General features: G+C 40.6%; 2 non-coding genes across 2 annotated transcripts; both read left to right on the top strand.

The window, feature by feature from the left end:
* Positions 1 to 1128: 1128 nt before the first annotated feature.
* On the top strand, positions 1129 to 1291 carry LOC126210766 (U1 spliceosomal RNA). The gene has a single exon (XR_007540747.1). It is a non-coding gene; the product is annotated as a U1 spliceosomal RNA (small nuclear RNA).
* Positions 1292 to 15115: 13824 nt separating this feature from the next.
* On the top strand, positions 15116 to 15278 carry LOC126210758 (U1 spliceosomal RNA). Its single transcript, XR_007540739.1, has one exon. It is a non-coding gene; the product is annotated as a U1 spliceosomal RNA (small nuclear RNA).
* The last annotated feature ends 2200 nt before the right edge of the window (positions 15279 to 17478 follow it).

Here is a 17478-nt window from a genome sequence, read left to right as displayed (position 1 = left end):
CTTCATTTGGGGTGATCTTGTCTTCAGAATCAGTGTGTGCAGCTGAGAAAAATTTACGATTTCACACTTCATTGGATCACTGTTTATGTTTTTCCTCTTTCTCACATTGTGTAGTGTAGGCATACTACTCAATATTCTCTTGTAGAAATAAACCCATTAATGAAAGGCAGTGGCTCAGTGGCTAAAAGATGTGACAATCAAACCTTTGTGATTCCTGCCCCACAGACAATGTATGTTCTAATTAATAACTTAAAGTAGGGAGGACTTCTGCCTTTTCATTTTGTAGTTTTGTATTTCAGCACGTTACGTGCTATCTTTGGTGGGATTTTATGTCTTTTTCTTTCTGAAAAACTATGACATGTTAACCTCTTGTGTTGGTTACAAGAATTTTTGACTCAAAATTATTTCCATTTGCAAAAGAGCGATTGTTGTGTGTCTTCTTTTATTTTTATTTTTTTAGCATTAATTTACATAAGGTACACAGTTAAGACAAATGTCACCGACTGAGGCTTGAACTTATATGTTATTCACTTACACAATGCTTAAAGGATGCTAAATATCGAACTGTTAGTTGGATCTCATTCTGTTAGTTGTATATGCTGGTAGCTTTACATGTCCCATGTATTGTACAGATTGACATTTGCAAAATATTGTGGTCTTGCTTCACGTGTTTGTGACATCTTAAAACACCTACTCCATTTGCTGTTGTTAATTCCTGCTCTTACACATGGATTTGTTATAATTAATCAGCCAAGCGACGGGTTATGCGGCCACAACACGTATTGTGATTCAACCTCGTGTTTACTGCTTGGTGGGGTCAGGGAAGGGGACAGACAGCACATGCGGAAGATCCACTATTTGAGTGACATTTACTGCCAGCACTCAGAGTTCATTGGTCCAATTAGACTGAAGTTGGCACTCCCAGAATACTGTATCTGTCAAATGTAGGCAGACTGCATGTTCGAGTATGCAATAGCTCAATACCATGGGATGGCCAATTTTGTTCTCTTCCGCTACAGGTAGTGTGTATGGTGGAACAGATCGCAGGCAATGTGAACAACGATAAGCTCTCGCTTCGTATGATGCGCACAGTACGAGATAAAGTAGCGAGTTTTTCCAGCCAAAGGCATACTTACCTGGCACAGGGGATACCGTGATCATGAAGGCGGTTCCTCCAGGACGAGGCTCTTCCATTGCACTTCGGTTGGGCTGACACCTGCTATTACCCTTAATGTGGGTAACTCGGGTGTATAATTTTTGGTAGTCAGCACTGCGTTCTAGCAGATACGATGTAACTATAATGCAGATACAGTACACATTACATATATGTTTCAAATTCACGAAAGCGGTCAGTAATGTTACAGTATGTTTTCCGCTAAATGTCATTAGAATTTTTCTTAATGTTAGAGGGGAAGCAGGCACAATTTTTTTTTATCAAAACACAGCAATTGTTGCTTTTGAACCTATTTTATTGGAAAAACAGTTGAATTTGCGGCCGTTTGTAGTATTATATGCATTCGTTTTTGTACTTTCATCACGGGTTTTGGATCCTGACAGTGAGCTGTGTAATTCTCACACAGTTTAATTTCATAGGATCATACGTAGTTGATATCGGTCCTTGTGAGCATACATTTTCGATAGCTTTAATTCATTAAAAATTTTACGATCCCAGCCAGGGTCACGTTTTTGTCGGGGGTTGAGAGGAGAGCAAGTATGAGTGATCCTGCAAAACTATGGGGCGTTAACCTTCACACGGTATCACCTCTGGAAGAAACATGTATGCGGTCTTCTTTTTGTCCCAAAGTGATTCTAGCAACTATATGGTGATAAAATGGACAATATTTCCACAAAAATAATGACTTATTGTGAGACCCATGCACGTTGTAATTACAAACCAATTGCTGCATGCTGTAATTAAGTTGCAAACTTGTAAAAAAATTATCAGTGGAAATGTTCCTAGCACTGATCAACTAAATTAAATATCACAAGTTTCCCTTCATTTATTTACCTTCAGGCAGCAGATTTCTCTGTATACAGTTGTGGTTATATGAGATAGTGGGTCTCACAATCTACAGCAGTGCACCACACTTTTATTATGTACTGTCCAGGATTTGGAGGAATGTACACATTGAATGGGCACCGTCACCTGGAAGTACGCAGGCACCCATCAACTGTAATATAAGGCCCAGGGATATAAGAGAAAGTGCATGCCTCAATATTTCAAACACAATCTGTAGATATTCAGCTTTTGATCCAGAAACTGCTTTTCTTTCTTCCCGTGTAAGTTTTCATCAAACCAGAGGCGCATCAGGATATCACAAAACCTTGAAAAATCGTAGTGGGTCGAAAAATGGGTAAGCTATACTCACATGATCGAAATTCGCCCAAGGGTTTTCCACGTGCCTTATTTAAACCAACTATTATTAATAGACCAAGGAATGTCTGTAGTTCTGTTGAGTCAAGTTCAGTCCAGCATTCAAGATACGGATGTAGAACTTTGCTGTCACTGCGTGAGTATTTGGTATGCATTACTATTACACCCTCCGTGTGACTGGTGATAAGAAATCTCTGTCTTCACTTGTCTGTATTTTTGGTCTAAGGTGACTTGGAAAATGTGCAGTTTCACCTATTATACTCATGGAAGCAGGCTTGCACACATCAGGTGGGACTATGTCATATGTTATCTGTATGTTTCTAGACAGAAGAGTAGGTACATTATCTTCCTGAATTCATATTCATTTATATCCACCATATCTAAGACGTGTATATCTTCCTGTCACATCAGCAGCAGTCGCATACCCACTTCAAAAAATTGCTTCATTATCACTATCACCAGCTCAAGCCTGTAGTGCCTTTCTAATTGTATATCATGATCCCTTGTGAATATAGTATAATACCACACCATTGTTTGTTTGTTTTTTATTTGGTCCTGTTGATTACATATTGTACAACCAGTGTATAAGTAATATAGGACAAGTCAATTGATACATAAAGTAGTACATGAACGTTTATGCATCACATTGCACAGACATTTGTTTATTTACCAAGAACAGTTTAGGTGACTGTTTAAAATAGCAGAATAAGTGATAGTGCTACAGGTAAATTTGCTACATGGTCATGGTTTGGATTAAATGCATATTTTGACTGCATTCCTTAAGAAGAGATTTTAGTGAATGCTCAAGAGTGTGGGATACATGGGAGTTCACATTTTCTCGTAATGACATAGATAAATTTACATTTTATCACCACAATTTCAGTTGAACTAAAAGTAACAGCATCACGCTTTATCTTTGAGGGGGTGCTTTTCTTAGGTACTTTCCCCCACTCTTATACTTTATAACTCTTAAGTATTCATTCATTTTATAGCAAGTTTGTTCGGTGAGGAACAATTTTAGTTTCCTTTTGAAAACCTGTACATTGTTTATTTCCTTTTTTATATTGATAGGGAACTTATTGAAGACCTTTGTACCTGACTCGGTAACTCTCCTGTGTACTTTAGTGAGAGTTGCAGAGCCTTGGTGGAAGTTTTTCACCTGTCTTGTGTCATGGATCTGGATGTCACAATTTTTCTGAAACAATTCCATGTTGTTGGCTACAAATAGCATCAGTGCGTATGTATACTGACCTGTGATGGTAATTATCCTGAGAGATTTGAAGAGACCTCTACAAGATGCCCCATTTGGCACCCCACATATTAGTCGCACTTGGCGCGTCTCAGTTTTTTGCTCGCCGTGCAATCCAAGTGCCTTCTGAACTTCCTCTCTCACTATCTGACGCAGAACACTTGTGAAATCAGTTGCTGTCTCCATCACAGACATCGATACGACATTTGGACGCCGTTCAAACTTCTTGCGTGTAATTCTGTTTTGATGCATTGTCTCGGTATACTGGGACCATTTTATGAAGTCGTCTGCTGTCGAAACGTCCTTCAGGAGTAGGGCTTGATACATGTCTTCAGCAACACCCTTCATGAGATGTGCAACCTTATCCTCTTCCTTCATTCAGCTCCAAGACGAATGTAGGATACTGTAGTTTCTCCTGGACGCTGTGCCCTGCAATTTAATTTATCTTCAGTCTTGCATTTCTGTCGTTGTGTGTCATCGAAATACTCGCGCAGTTCCGCCTGGAATATTTCCCAGTTTGTGAAATTCTCTTTGTTGTTCTCATATCATTGCTTAGCAGCACCCTCCAAGTAGAAAAATACGTTAGCCAAACACACGGTATCATCCCATTTGATAAATTTGGCTATACGCTCGTATACTTTCAGCCACTTGTTTGCATCTTGGCCATCGTCACCAGAGAACCCGGCAGGATGTCTCATGTTGTGGCACACAGTTGCTGTCATCGTAACGTCCTCTTCTTCTGTCTCCGGTAGATTGCGATATGTTGAATATGGCTCGAACTCGGGTTTCTCGCCACGTAAACGGCGGCACTGTCGTTGCCTGATGGGAGCCGCTGTGTCGTCGATAATGTGCGCTACGCTGTCACCAGTTCCAATACCCAGCGTCTCCACCAGAATAATGTGACGTAGAAGAAGGTGTCATTAGATGAATGACTTCACTTAACGAAGGTTTATTCAGCACTTGCTCATACAAGAACGCGGAGCGAACTGCCTCCGGCCAGAACACATACAGTATATATACAGCTACAGAACATTCCAGTACAATGAGCCTTGACATTTGTGGACCTTCTAGAATGTACTCGAACCGAATGTAGATATTAAAATGGTACGGTCCTTGTGAGTTCTGAACTCACGACCCTGCACTCCACAGTTTAGTATGATAACCACAACACCACACTACTACTCAGCTTCCTCTGCGACAATATTAATGGTTAATATTACACGGCTCCAACACGCCTGCAGATCATACTGAATGTAGAAAGTGCTACATATCATAAGCAATTCTCCATAACACACACACACACACACACACACACACACACACACCGCGGACCTTCACAGAGAATACCACCTTCAGACTCTCACGAAGGTATTCAAAGAAACGTGCCACACGACTGTACAAGAATCGAGACACTCGAACAACCGCTTCGTCCGTAACTTGGTAAACTACGAGCACAACTGTAGGTGGAAACACAACCCGCCCAAAAACACTCCTAGCTAGGGACAGTAACCAACCTATGGACAGCACAAGCTTACAGACAAAGCAAATACTGGTGAACACCTCAATTACAGCAGAACTAACTGGCATTGTCAACTGCAAATAACTAGCCCACTAACCGGCAACGGAATCGTATTGCACAGTAAACGCAAACAACTCCAACCAAACCTGTTACACCGTGCTATCGATTTTTGGCCAATCGATCACTCGTGTACAGGTATGCCGGCCACGGTGGCCGAGCGGTTCTAGGCGCTACAGTCTGGAACCTCGGGACCGCAACGGTCGCAGGTTCGAATCCTGCCTCGGGCGTGGATGTGTGTGATGTCCTTAGGTTAGTTAGGTTTAAGTAGTTCTAAGTTCTAGGGGACTGATAACCTCAGGAGTTAAGTCCCATAGTGCTCAGAGCCATTTGAACCATTTTTTGTACAGTTACGGACGTTGCAGCTGGCACAGGAGACTCCCAGGTGCTCAGCCCAGCAGTACCCCTTCTCAATAGCACTGTCACTCTTCGTGATGACCTAAACTATGACAACGGTACACGAAATTCACAACCACCTCAACCTTGCACGAACTGTAGCCGGTAGCAAAAAACCGCTACTGCTCTTACTCCCGCCCAGTCTCTCGCAGAGGTTTTTTTTTTTCGCTCTCTTGGCGCTTGCCTTGGTACTTTTTCACTTTTTCCCACCTCTGCCCTTAAAACAGCGACCCTTCGTTCGCTCTCTGCCCACTTCTATCTCCTCGATGTGCAGTATTAGTGGGTAATCCTGTCCAGACGTACAGACATCACAGCCCCACATCCCGCGAACTCCTCGGTTGTAACTAACCAAACGGAGCTGACGGTAGAACTTGGGTGATGGGACACCACGTCGATATGGGTGTGGAGGGGATCCACAAGTAAGCCACCGCTGTGACAGGCAGGAATGCGGCTTGCCCAGTCCCTAACACGGGTTGACGGCTGTGGTTTCGCAGCAGTAGACGCCCAGAGTTGGCGGCAGCTTGTAGACACTTATTGAATTCACCAAAGCATCCTCAGTTTAATTGAACTGGTCTTCCATCAGTATCCTTAATGTAGGTGGAAAGGCCTAATTCTGACAATGAGCTTGAGGGTGGATGTTTTATAGCAAGCGATGACGTGCTCGTTCCCTCCCCCCCCCCCCCAACCAGCCATCCCCCCTGACCCTGACCTCTCTCTCCACACACACACACACACACACACACACACACACACACACACACACAGGCGCGCGCGCAATGTGCTCTCTTTTCTGAACATGTGACCGCTCTCGGCTTTAGTGCTTAACGTCAAGGTTTCAGAGCGTTCCTAAGTTTATGCGAAGTTTGCATCCTGAAAGGCATTCGTATGAAATCTCTAAGTGGAGATAAGACATTTAGCTATGGTGACCATACGTCCCGATTAATCGGGATTGTCCCGTTTTTTGAGGCTCAAAAATTTGTCCCGACTTTTTTTTTTTTTAAAAAAAAAAAAAAAAAACAAGCAATTTGTCCCGATTTTCAAGGATTATTTTCAGACATTTACAAAGTGGTTAAAATATTTTCAGAGTGTCGATTTTATAAACTATCAATTGAAACTGACATTCCGTACGTTCGTACCCCCTGATAATGTACAGCTTAAACACTAATTGTTACGAACTCTTTTATTTTCTTTGCTTTTGCATGCCATTGTTGTCAGCTCTCAGTATCAGTTTCGTGAAGTGCTAGCACGTCGTGGCGATGCCGAAACGAAAATCAAAGTTTTCGGAAGAGCTTCAGAGGAAATTTCCTTGCTTCACTGCTACAATGACTGTTCAGCAAAATGTAACGTATGTAACTGTGCTGTATCCGTGTCTCATGGTGGTGCTGCAGATCTCAAGCATCGTATGGAATCAGAGAAACACAGGAAGAATCTTCGATCGGCAGGTTTCTCGCAAAAAAAGACGAGATATTTTGTAACTTCAAATACACAGGAACAGAAAAACGTAGCTGCAGCAGAGGGAACCCTGTCATTCCATGTTGTTAAACACCACCAAAGCTATCGTTCTAATGACTGCAGTGTTCAACTAAACAAAAAAAAATTTCCTGATTCTAAGATTGCAGAAAATGTTTCGTGTGGAAGAACAAAGTGTGAAGCAATTATCAACAATGTTATTGCTCCGCATTCCCAGAAACAGGTAATAGCTGCTGTAAACAGTGAAAAATACTTTTCAATATCTACTGATGCTAGCAACCATGGGCATCAGAAAATTTTTCATGTGATAGTCCAGTATTTTTCTGTGAGTGAGGGTGGACTGCAGACGAAACGGCTTGTTCTCGATGAACTGCAGAACGAAAAGTCTGAAACAATTTCCAATTATCTTTCTCATGTTATACAGTCATTCAGTACCATCTCAAAGTGTGTTAAAGTGTGTTGCATTTGGTGCAGACAATACTAACTGTAATTTTGGGGGGTTAATGAAGAAAGAGGGTAATAATGTTTTCACACATCTGAAAGAAAAGTTAAAAAGCTCTTAACATTGTTGGCATAGGTTGTCCAGCACATGTTGTTTATAATACACTTCAAAGTGCTTGTGATGTTTTACCTGTTGACATTGACTGCATTGTCATGAAGTTGTACAACCATTTTCATATTTTTTCTATTCGTGTTGCAGAACTTACTGAATTTTGTGAATTTGTTGGTGTCACTTACAAAAATTTACTTTCCTTTTCCAAAACAAGGTGGCTTTCATTGCTGCCAGCCATAGAAAGGATCTTGAAAATGTGTGAACCTTTGGAATCTTACTTTTTGTCACAGTCTAACTCAAAGTGCCCTGCAATCTTAAAAAGATTTTTTTCAGTGATCCTATAAATGAATGTTATCTACTTTTTGTACATTCACAAATGAGTGTTTTCCAACAATCCATTCTGAGCACTGAGAAACAGAATAATTCCATATGTGAAGTATTAACAGTCTTAAATAAAGCTTTGACAAGTCTAAATTCAAGGAAACATGAACATTTTGTACCACTAAGTGTAACAAAACTGCTGAGTGATGACTAGTCTGTTAAGAAATTTGACATAGCAGTATCAATGCTTTATGATGCTTCAGTAGACTATTTATCCTCATGGTTACAGGGAATAGCAGAGTTTTCTGTATTCTCATGGATGATGCTCACAGAACCACCAGAATGGTCAGTAGTTGAAAATACTTTAATGTGGCTAAATGAAAAGTGCATTCTAGTAAATGACAGCCTCTTATTTGATGAAATAGTTCATATACAGTCATTTGTGAAACAACAGGTGGAAATAGACAGTGAACAATGGAATCAGTTGATGGCACATGAAAAATGGTTTAGGTTTTTCAGATCTTGCCAGTGTAATGAACATTTCAGAGAATCGCTTAACATAGCGCAGTACTTCTTTTCACTCCCTGCCCACAATGCAAATGTTGAAAGAGTTTTCAGCTTACTATCATCACAGTGGACAGATGAGAGGAATAGATTTACAGTGAGGAGCGTTAAGTGTATTTTACTGACCTGTTTAAACTTCAGTAAATACAGTTGCACTGACTTCTATTCATACCTATTAGGCAAGCCAGAGTTGCTGAATGAAATTTCATCTTCGAAAAAATATGATTGCAGTGTATAATCCACAAAACCATAAATTCCCTGTGTTCACTAAGAACTTTTTTTGTAGTGATTGTTACTGTATGACTTTCTACATTCTGTGTTATAAATGTTACATTTCTTAATAAGTAAATTTCTGAAAACTTGAAATGTACGTCTTTCCATTCTTTGTTAGGTTTTGTACACACACACACACACACACACACACACACACACACACACACAAATATCAGTGAAGGCTATATTTGCAGAGGAAGAAGAAATGTTAGCATTAAAAGTGATATTTAACGAGAAATAATTGTCCCACTTTTGTGCGAAGAAAATATGGTCATCCTACATTTAGCCTCGTTACAATAGTACAGTACGTTCTCTGTGTTTCACACTGATATCAAAGGGCTGAATCAGTGACAACGTTGCAAATTCGGCACCGCGCCCCAGTTAGCTGTCCCCGTTGGGTCCTAAACAAAACTTTATTCTTTTGAAGTTCTCCCGAAGAATGCCAGTGCCTTTGAGTAATCAACGGCCGTTTTAATATTAGTGCACCCGCCTAATCCACAATTGGGTGTGCGTTCTGCTTGGCATCCACTCCTAGTCGCATCCGGAAAAATGATGTCGAATTTAAAACACACTAGTCGCACGAAAGCCATGAAACCGTCTTAATGTCACGCGTTCCGCATATTATACAAACCATACATTTATAGTGAGTTTAAAATTAGTTGCGACTTTTGACGTTTGGCTGACAGGGGAGGGACGGGACGCCGTTGTCCAGGTAATACCAATGACGAGCCGGTTTTTCCCGCATTAAAAGCACCCACGTTCGTCAGCACTCGCCGTAACGCCGTATTTTCTGGCATTGGCGTGTTCTATGGCCGTCAAATATTGTGAAAAAGTGTTTTGTGTTGGTGTTGCATTAATAACAACAGAGCAGTACCTCTGAATACGAGATTTTCAGTAAAAGTGTCTTTCTTGAGCTAGGAAGATATAAAGAAATGTTCCATGAGATAAAGGTGAACCTAGCATGGCTAAGGCGATTGTAATGGAACTTGTAGCACCGTACAGGCCAAACCCTCACGCTACCGGGACGGCGAACTGGCTAAGGGTAAAGGGAATAGTTTAATCATGCTTCCTCCGTATCATGCTCATTTAAATTCGACAGAGTGTATGGCCTAGGTGAAAAGAAATTTACGGTCAGTGAGGTCGAAATGCTGACCAAAGAAGACACGGAAAATGTTGCACGACAGAACTGGTCTCGATTTGTCAGTCACACCAGAAGACCGTTCAGGAGACATTAATTCATGAAAGACTGTGACGAGTTTTGACGAACACGTAAATTATGTTGTTCCCTCGTTAAAACCTACTTCTTTTGCCAAAACACAGAAGAGTTCAGACATACTCATGTTACTAAATTCGAATGCAGTTGAAACTCTGACAGAATCATGGAATAGCGTATTGTTAAACTAACAACTGAGTGCTAGTCAGGTGAATAGTTATGAAACGGTCCATTCTTAGTACAAAAATAAACTTGTACTTTCTTCACTTATTTTGTCACAAAACCCACAGCAATTCTTGTTTCGACGGCACTCGGTAATTACATTATTTCATCGAAGAAATCGTAGTCGTTTGATTATAGCGGTAGATATGGAAGCTTCGCATATTTATCGTATGGCAAAACACTCTCGTCTTTGCGTGTTATCATTTTACAAAATCTTGTTTCGATATCACAAACCATTTATGAGATACAAGGAAATTGTGAATATTTTATTCTAGATTTTTCACTGACGCACTAGGTCGTCACAGAGCGCTTTAAATACATTAAATTTTCTCGAAATTGGAAAACGGCGATATCATTACAAGTTTAAAGAATAATTCAATATATATCATCTACACTTGATACGCAGTAGCATGTAACCTATCACGCACCAAACACAAATTCATTGTGATACCTATTTTTCACTACAAACTAAGAATTTCTTGCAGTAGTTTACATACTACCGAAATTTCACAATAACTATGACCATTAACGACATGGTAACCGGTTCAGAGTTTCTTATCGAATAGTTTGTTTAAAAGCGCAACTACGCTTCCCTCCACTCGCTTCGTACTGAACTGTCAAAAGTCGCAACTTATTTTAAACGCACTATAGTTTAAAATTTTTAGCGACTCTAGCAGTTTATCATTCCATCTCAGTAGAATGCAGCTTTATTTCTGTGACAGCGTGAGGGTTTTAGCGGTCTACGGAAAACCAAATACTCGCCATCAAGTGCAAAAACGAAAGAGAAGAGGTAACATGCACTGCTCAAACGTTCATTAAATTAATTTTGCCCACTTGAATCACTAGCCATCTTGACCGGTAACAGAATTGCCTACTAGAGAAACGTCTCTCCCGCTTTAAAACATACGTGATTTTAATATAACAAAAACGATCCCGGCCGGGGTAGCCGTGCGGTTCTAAGCGCTGTAGTCCGGAACCGCGGGACTGCTACGGTCGCAGGTTCGAATCCTGCCTCGGGCATGGATGTGTGTGATGTCCTTAGGTTAGTTAGGTTTAAGTAGTTCTAAGTTCTAGGGGACTGATGACCTAAGATGTTAAGTCCCATATTGCTCAGAGTCATTTTTGAACAAAAACGATGAAATTTTCACAGATCTCAGCGCAACGTGGCGCGTTTATTTACCAGAAGCTGTTCGTACCGCAAACATCAGCATAATGTTAAAAGAATCAACCATAAAATTTTTATTCATAGTATTTAATTCGTAACAAGTAATACGCTGCTATCATTTCTCTCGTGAAAATATACTATGTGATCAAAAGTATCCGGACACACCCAAAAACATACGTTCTTCATTTTAGGTGCATTGTGCTGCCACCTGCTGCCAGGTACTCCATGTCAGCGACCTCAGTAGTCAGTAGACATCGTGAGAGAGCAGAATGGGGCGCTCCGTGGAATTCACGAACTTCGAACATGGTCAGGCGATTGGGTGTCACTTGTGTCATATGTCTGTACACGAGCTCACTCCGAAACATCCCTAGGTCCATTGTTTCCGATGTGATAGTGAAGTGGAAACTTGAATGGACTCGTACAGCACAAAAGCGTACAGGCAGACTTCGTCTGCTGACAGTTGAAGAGGGTCAGAATGTGTAATAGACATATATCCAGACCATCACACAGGAATTCCAGATTGCATTCAGGTTCCCCTGCAAGTACTATCACATTTAGGCGGGAGGTGAAAAAAACTTGGATTTCATGGTCGGGCGTCTGCTCATAAGCCACACATCACGCCAGTAAATGCCAAACGACGCCTCGTTTGGTGTAAGGAGCGTAAACATTGGACGATTGAACAGTGGAAAAACTTTGTTGGAGTGACGAATCACGGTACACAATGTGGCAATCCGATGGCAGGGTGTGGGTGTGGCGAATGCCCGGTGAACGTCATCTGCCAACTGTGTAGTGCCAACAGTAAAATTCAGAGGCGGTGGCGTTATGGTATGGTTATGACTTTTATGGAGGGGGCTTGCACCCCTTGGTGTTGTGCATGGCACTATCACAGCACAGGCCTACACTGATGTTTTAAGCACCTTCTTGCTTCCCACTGTTTAAGAGCAATTCGGGGATGGGGATTGCATGTTTAAACATGATCGAGCACCTGTTCATAATGCACGAAGTGGCGAAGTGGTTACACGACAATAAGATCCCTGTAATAGACTGGGCTGCACAGAGTCCTGACCTGCACCCTATAGAACACCTTTGGGATGTTTTGGAACGCCGACTTCGTGCCAGGCCTCGCCGACCGACATTGGTACTTCTCCTCAGTGCAGCACTCCGTGAAGAATGGGCTGCCATTCCCCCCAAGAAAACTTCCAGCACCTGATTGAACGTATGCGTGCGAGAGTTGAAGCTGTCATCAAGGCTAAGGGTGGGCCAACACATATTGAATTCTAGCATTACCGGTGGCGGGCGCCACGAACTTGTAAGTAATCCTCAGACAGGTGTATGGATACTTTCGATCACATATTGTGTATGGTGCCTTTTCCGAACAGAAAATATCTCGAAACTTTTCGACGTTTCCTCTAAAATTTTTATTAATGCGTATGCTCAAAATACCATTCTAATCCTAGAAGAGTAATGGTGTAAAGTGTTTTCGTGTGTTGCAGTTTTAGACAGAACTAGTGAACCATCGATTTGTTAAAGAAGCGAGCTGTCGGGCTCTCACGTATAAAACAATTTCAAACATCTGATTACCTTACAGATGAAATAGTGTTAACGATATGACTTTAAGCGTGTAGGCGAAAAAACTTTGGAAAATGTTTGAAATTACGTTTAAAGTTTGTTGGAAGTCGCTAAATGCACCGTCTGTGGTACGCATTTCAGTATTTGTGATGCCGTATCTCGTGAAATGTAATATAATTGTGTAGGTAAATTTAGTGGTGTATGCGGATACTGTCTGTAAAATGTGTTGCGAATAGAGTTAGTAGTAAAGACGTAATAAATTAAAATTTCATGCCCAATTCTTAAGTTTCACTGCAAGAACAGCCAAAATGTAGTAAACGACAAACTGCTTTCCTTCCATCATTTTGTGGGGTGTGTCATGGAGAAAAGTTACATAAGTGTGAAATTATGTTTAAAGTTCTGTGGAAGTCACGAAGTATTCTCATTCTCCAATAGCGGATGATATAGTTGGGGTAATTGGTGCTTCGCTGCCCTAAGACATACTTTCGTGTGTTGCAGTTTTAGACAGAACCAGTGAACCATCGATTTGTTAAAGAAGCGAGTTGTCGGGCTCTCACTTATAAAACAATTTCAAACATCTGATTACTTTGCAGAGGAATCCGTGTTAACCATGAATTCAAGCGTGTAGTATGTATAGTGTGCCATCAATTTTAAATTCGGACAATAATTAAATCAAATATTGAAAATGAAATTTTTGTTGCCCCTGAAAGTTATTCCATAGGCAATCTGCAACTGGACATTGTGATCAGTAAACTACTAAACTGGTTAGTCAGTGATTAGTGGTATAGATGTTTTGTTTATTGAAATAGTTATGTATTTTGCATTAAGTAAGTTGAATGTTTCAAGAAAAATCTGTGCTGTGAAATTGTAGTAGCCCAGAACAATCTGTCAGTACACTTTCTAATCATAAGATACGGGTTCTTCGAACTTGGTTACTATAGTTTATTTATATAAAATCGGTAAAAGTATTTGTATATGCGTTTATGCCATTGGTCTACTGCTTTTGGCATGAAAATAATTTTCGTGTTCAATTAAATCATTTGCCTTCATTTATTCTGCCAAAGCTTCTCCTCCCATACTGTTGTCAGAGCTCAGCAGTGTGTTAATCGCACTGAAGTTAAGCCTCTTTTACCCAAGAACTATTTCTGCATGTAGCCCGTCAGCAAAGCCTTAAGTTTACATTTGCGAGTTTTGGATATAATATGTATCAGTGAAATCTATAGTTAACAAAGTAACATCCCCGAGAATTAATGGAATAGTACATCAGAAGATTTCAACGAAGATGTACTGAATATAAAGAAAAGAATAAATTATTTTTGCCCATGTTCACAGCTGAAGTTTCGTGCGGCACAAACGTTACGTACATACATACCAGACGTTACCAAAAATTTAGGAGTGGGGGAGGGGTATTTTCAAGATTTGTGTTCTGTGTTATCGTACCTTCGAAATTCAACGTGGTGGTGTGGCAGAATTTACAGTTGTCTGAACGTAACGTAGTAGTTTTGCAAATGAAATGATGTTCAGACTAATTTATCTTACATTTTATACCTGCTGCATTTGCCCTTTTCTCACGGTACAAGAGCAAAGTGTGCTGCATTTGCTGTTGTGCAGAGTTCTACGGGTTTAACAGATGCGACACTTCCATTACAAGTTCACGTTAGAATGTTTCTGAAATTTTAGTAACAACTGAACAGTATACGCCAGGACGTAAAGCTTACGAGAGAGAGAGAGAGAGAGAGAGAGAGAGATCGATCGAAATACGTGTTTCGTGCGTCGAGGAAAAACGGAGCGCTAGGCCGTAGAGAGAGAGAGAGAGAGAGAGAGAGAGATCGAAGTACGTATGTTGTGCGTCGCGGAAACGTAGGGTGGAGGGGGGGACTAACAACGCATGCGCTGGCTGTGCGTTACGGGTGACATCTACCGTCGGCACACCGAGTTTAGTGGTCCAATTCGACTCAACTTTGCGGTCCCACATTTCTATTTTTGTCAGATGGAGCCGACTGTCTGGAACACCACAGAGTAGTTTCTTGTTAATGCGAATGCAGTTCTCTCTCGTTTCATGTTGTGTGTGTCGTGGGGTAGTTCACTTGTAATGTAAATATTGATACGCACTCGATTCGTATAATGCGTAGTATAATAGATAAAGTACCGGATTTCTGCCAGTGGAGGCATACTTACCTGGCACAGGGGATACCGTGATCATGAAGGCGGTTCCTCCAGGACGAGGCTCTTCCATTGCACTTCGGTTGGGCTGACCCCTGCGATTACCCCTAATGTGGGTAACTCGGGTGCATAATTTTTGGTAGTCGGGACTGCGTTCGCGCAGACCCGGTCTAATTTAAATTAAGCATGGTTTAATAGGCGGTTTGCACTAATTCTTGAAAATTGTGTGTGTTTGTGTGTGTGGTACTCCAATGAAAGTAATGGGGTCTACTTCGCGCTTGCAATGTTTTAAATTCATACCATTTTGAACGTAGAGACAAACCTTAGTACGTACGCCGTAGGTGCCATCTCCGTGCTTGAAGCAGAATGCTTACGAAAAAGGCATGACAGACTTATTTTTATTTTCCTGTTGCAGTACTCGCTTTGCTCTCATGACTGGGTAACACACACACACACACACACACTGACTTGAGTATTAAAAATGTAAAACAAAATTTTGCTGTCTCTACGTACTCCCGTACAGAGACTGTACACTAGATCAAGATTTCAATTATTTTATTCCATTGGACAGTCGTTTGTGTTGTATTCTGAAAATTACTTATGTATAGGGTGATAACATACTTAGATACATTTTTCAAAGCATTGTTCATCATAAGGGACACAACACCTAGAAGAAAATACTGGGTGTACATGAAGTCCGGGAACACTGTCAATTATTTATTGCACAAGAACCAAACATTACAGATATCATACATATGTCATTTTGTAAAGGAACCATGAAAGTTTTTTTTTTTTTTTTCATGTGTACCAGCGTAGTTTGGTAATTTGCCGATAGTCAGCGCTAGTCGCAAACATGGCGAGTTCAGGTGCTGAGCGAGCTTTCTGTGTCTTTAAGTTCGACAAAAACAAGTGTGCTACAGCTGTTCAACGGATGTTAGAACCAAGTGCGGTAAGAAGCCACCAACAAGGAAGGCCATTTACCACCAGCACAACAAATTCGTTACGACGGGTTGCTTGTGCCCGGCAAAGAGAAACAGACGTCCCAGTGTGAGTGAGTCCCATAGTGCTCAGAGCCATTTTGAACCAGTGTGAGAGAAGTGAATGTGGAGCCATTCATGAGGAGTCCAAAGAAATCGGTGCGTCGTGCATCCCGTGAACTTGAAATGGCTCTAGTGACAGTGTAGAAAGTCCTGCCCTGCGACAGAGGCTGTCTATGAAACTATTCAAATTGGAACTCAAGAATCAAGAATTTTATTCACCGTAGATCATTTTACAATGATATTGGCTTCGTCGTACAAGATATACTAGTGCATACAGGATAATAAAAGAAACTTCTGTCAATACATTGTAGAATACATTTGAAGCACCAAATTACAAAGGATAGATTTTAAAAGTTAACGCAACAAGCTATCTTATAGTCTAATATAATATGGTATTTTATTGTTTATAGTATAAACTTTGTAATTACACATGATTAACCACAGCACAAAATACTATGTTTAACTACAGACAACTTTTAAATGCTTATATTCTCCTCAGGCATCTCAAAGAATTCTTTAATGTCATAGAATGGATGATCTGACAGCCAGCTGTACCACTTAATTTTAAAAGAATTTGTATCCATAGACTGAACATGAACTGGCAGTTTATTGAACATTTTGAGTGGGTTAACTTTGTGGGAATTTCCTGTTCTCGCTAATCTGTGGCGCGGTATGTCTAAATTACCGTTAGCCCTGGTGTTGTGTTCGTGTATTTCCCTTCTGGCAATAAATTCTGAAATATTATTTTTAATATAGAGTACAGACACATAGATGTATAAATTTATAATTGTAAGTATTCTGAGTCTGGAAAAAGAGGACGACAGTGCTCCCTATGACCTCTTTTACATATTATACATAAGACTTTTTTTTGTAATTTCAATACGTTTTTGATGTGAGGGGAGTGCTCCCATATAATCAGACCATATGAAATATGTGACTGGAATAGCCCAAAGTATGTCACCCTGGGGTACTCCTAGCTCACTACCTCCCTTAGTTTCAAGAGAAGGTATGCCACCCGAGATATTTTTTCACATACATGATTGACATGTTCCTCCCAATATAGTTTTGAGTCAATGTGAATACCTAAGAGTTTTACCGACTTATTGCCTACTTCATTTGATGTTCCCATTAAAAGTTGTTGTGTTTTGTCAGGGTTGCATAGGAGCTTATTGGCTGCAAACCAGTCCAGGGCCTTATGTAGTGTTTCTTTTGTTAGGTTATTCAGATCTGAAATGTTCTGATGTGTGGTAAGTAGTGTTGTATCGTCAGCATAACACACAACAGGTTGAGCTATATTTTTAGGTAAATCATTAATAGCGACAATGAAGAA

This window comes from Schistocerca nitens, chromosome 10, assembly GCF_023898315.1.
Source record: "Schistocerca nitens isolate TAMUIC-IGC-003100 chromosome 10, iqSchNite1.1, whole genome shotgun sequence".
Taxonomy (NCBI): domain Eukaryota; kingdom Metazoa; phylum Arthropoda; class Insecta; order Orthoptera; family Acrididae; genus Schistocerca; species Schistocerca nitens.
The sequence above is the reverse complement of the archived record's forward strand: the minus strand, read 5'-3'. Positions and strand labels throughout refer to the sequence as shown.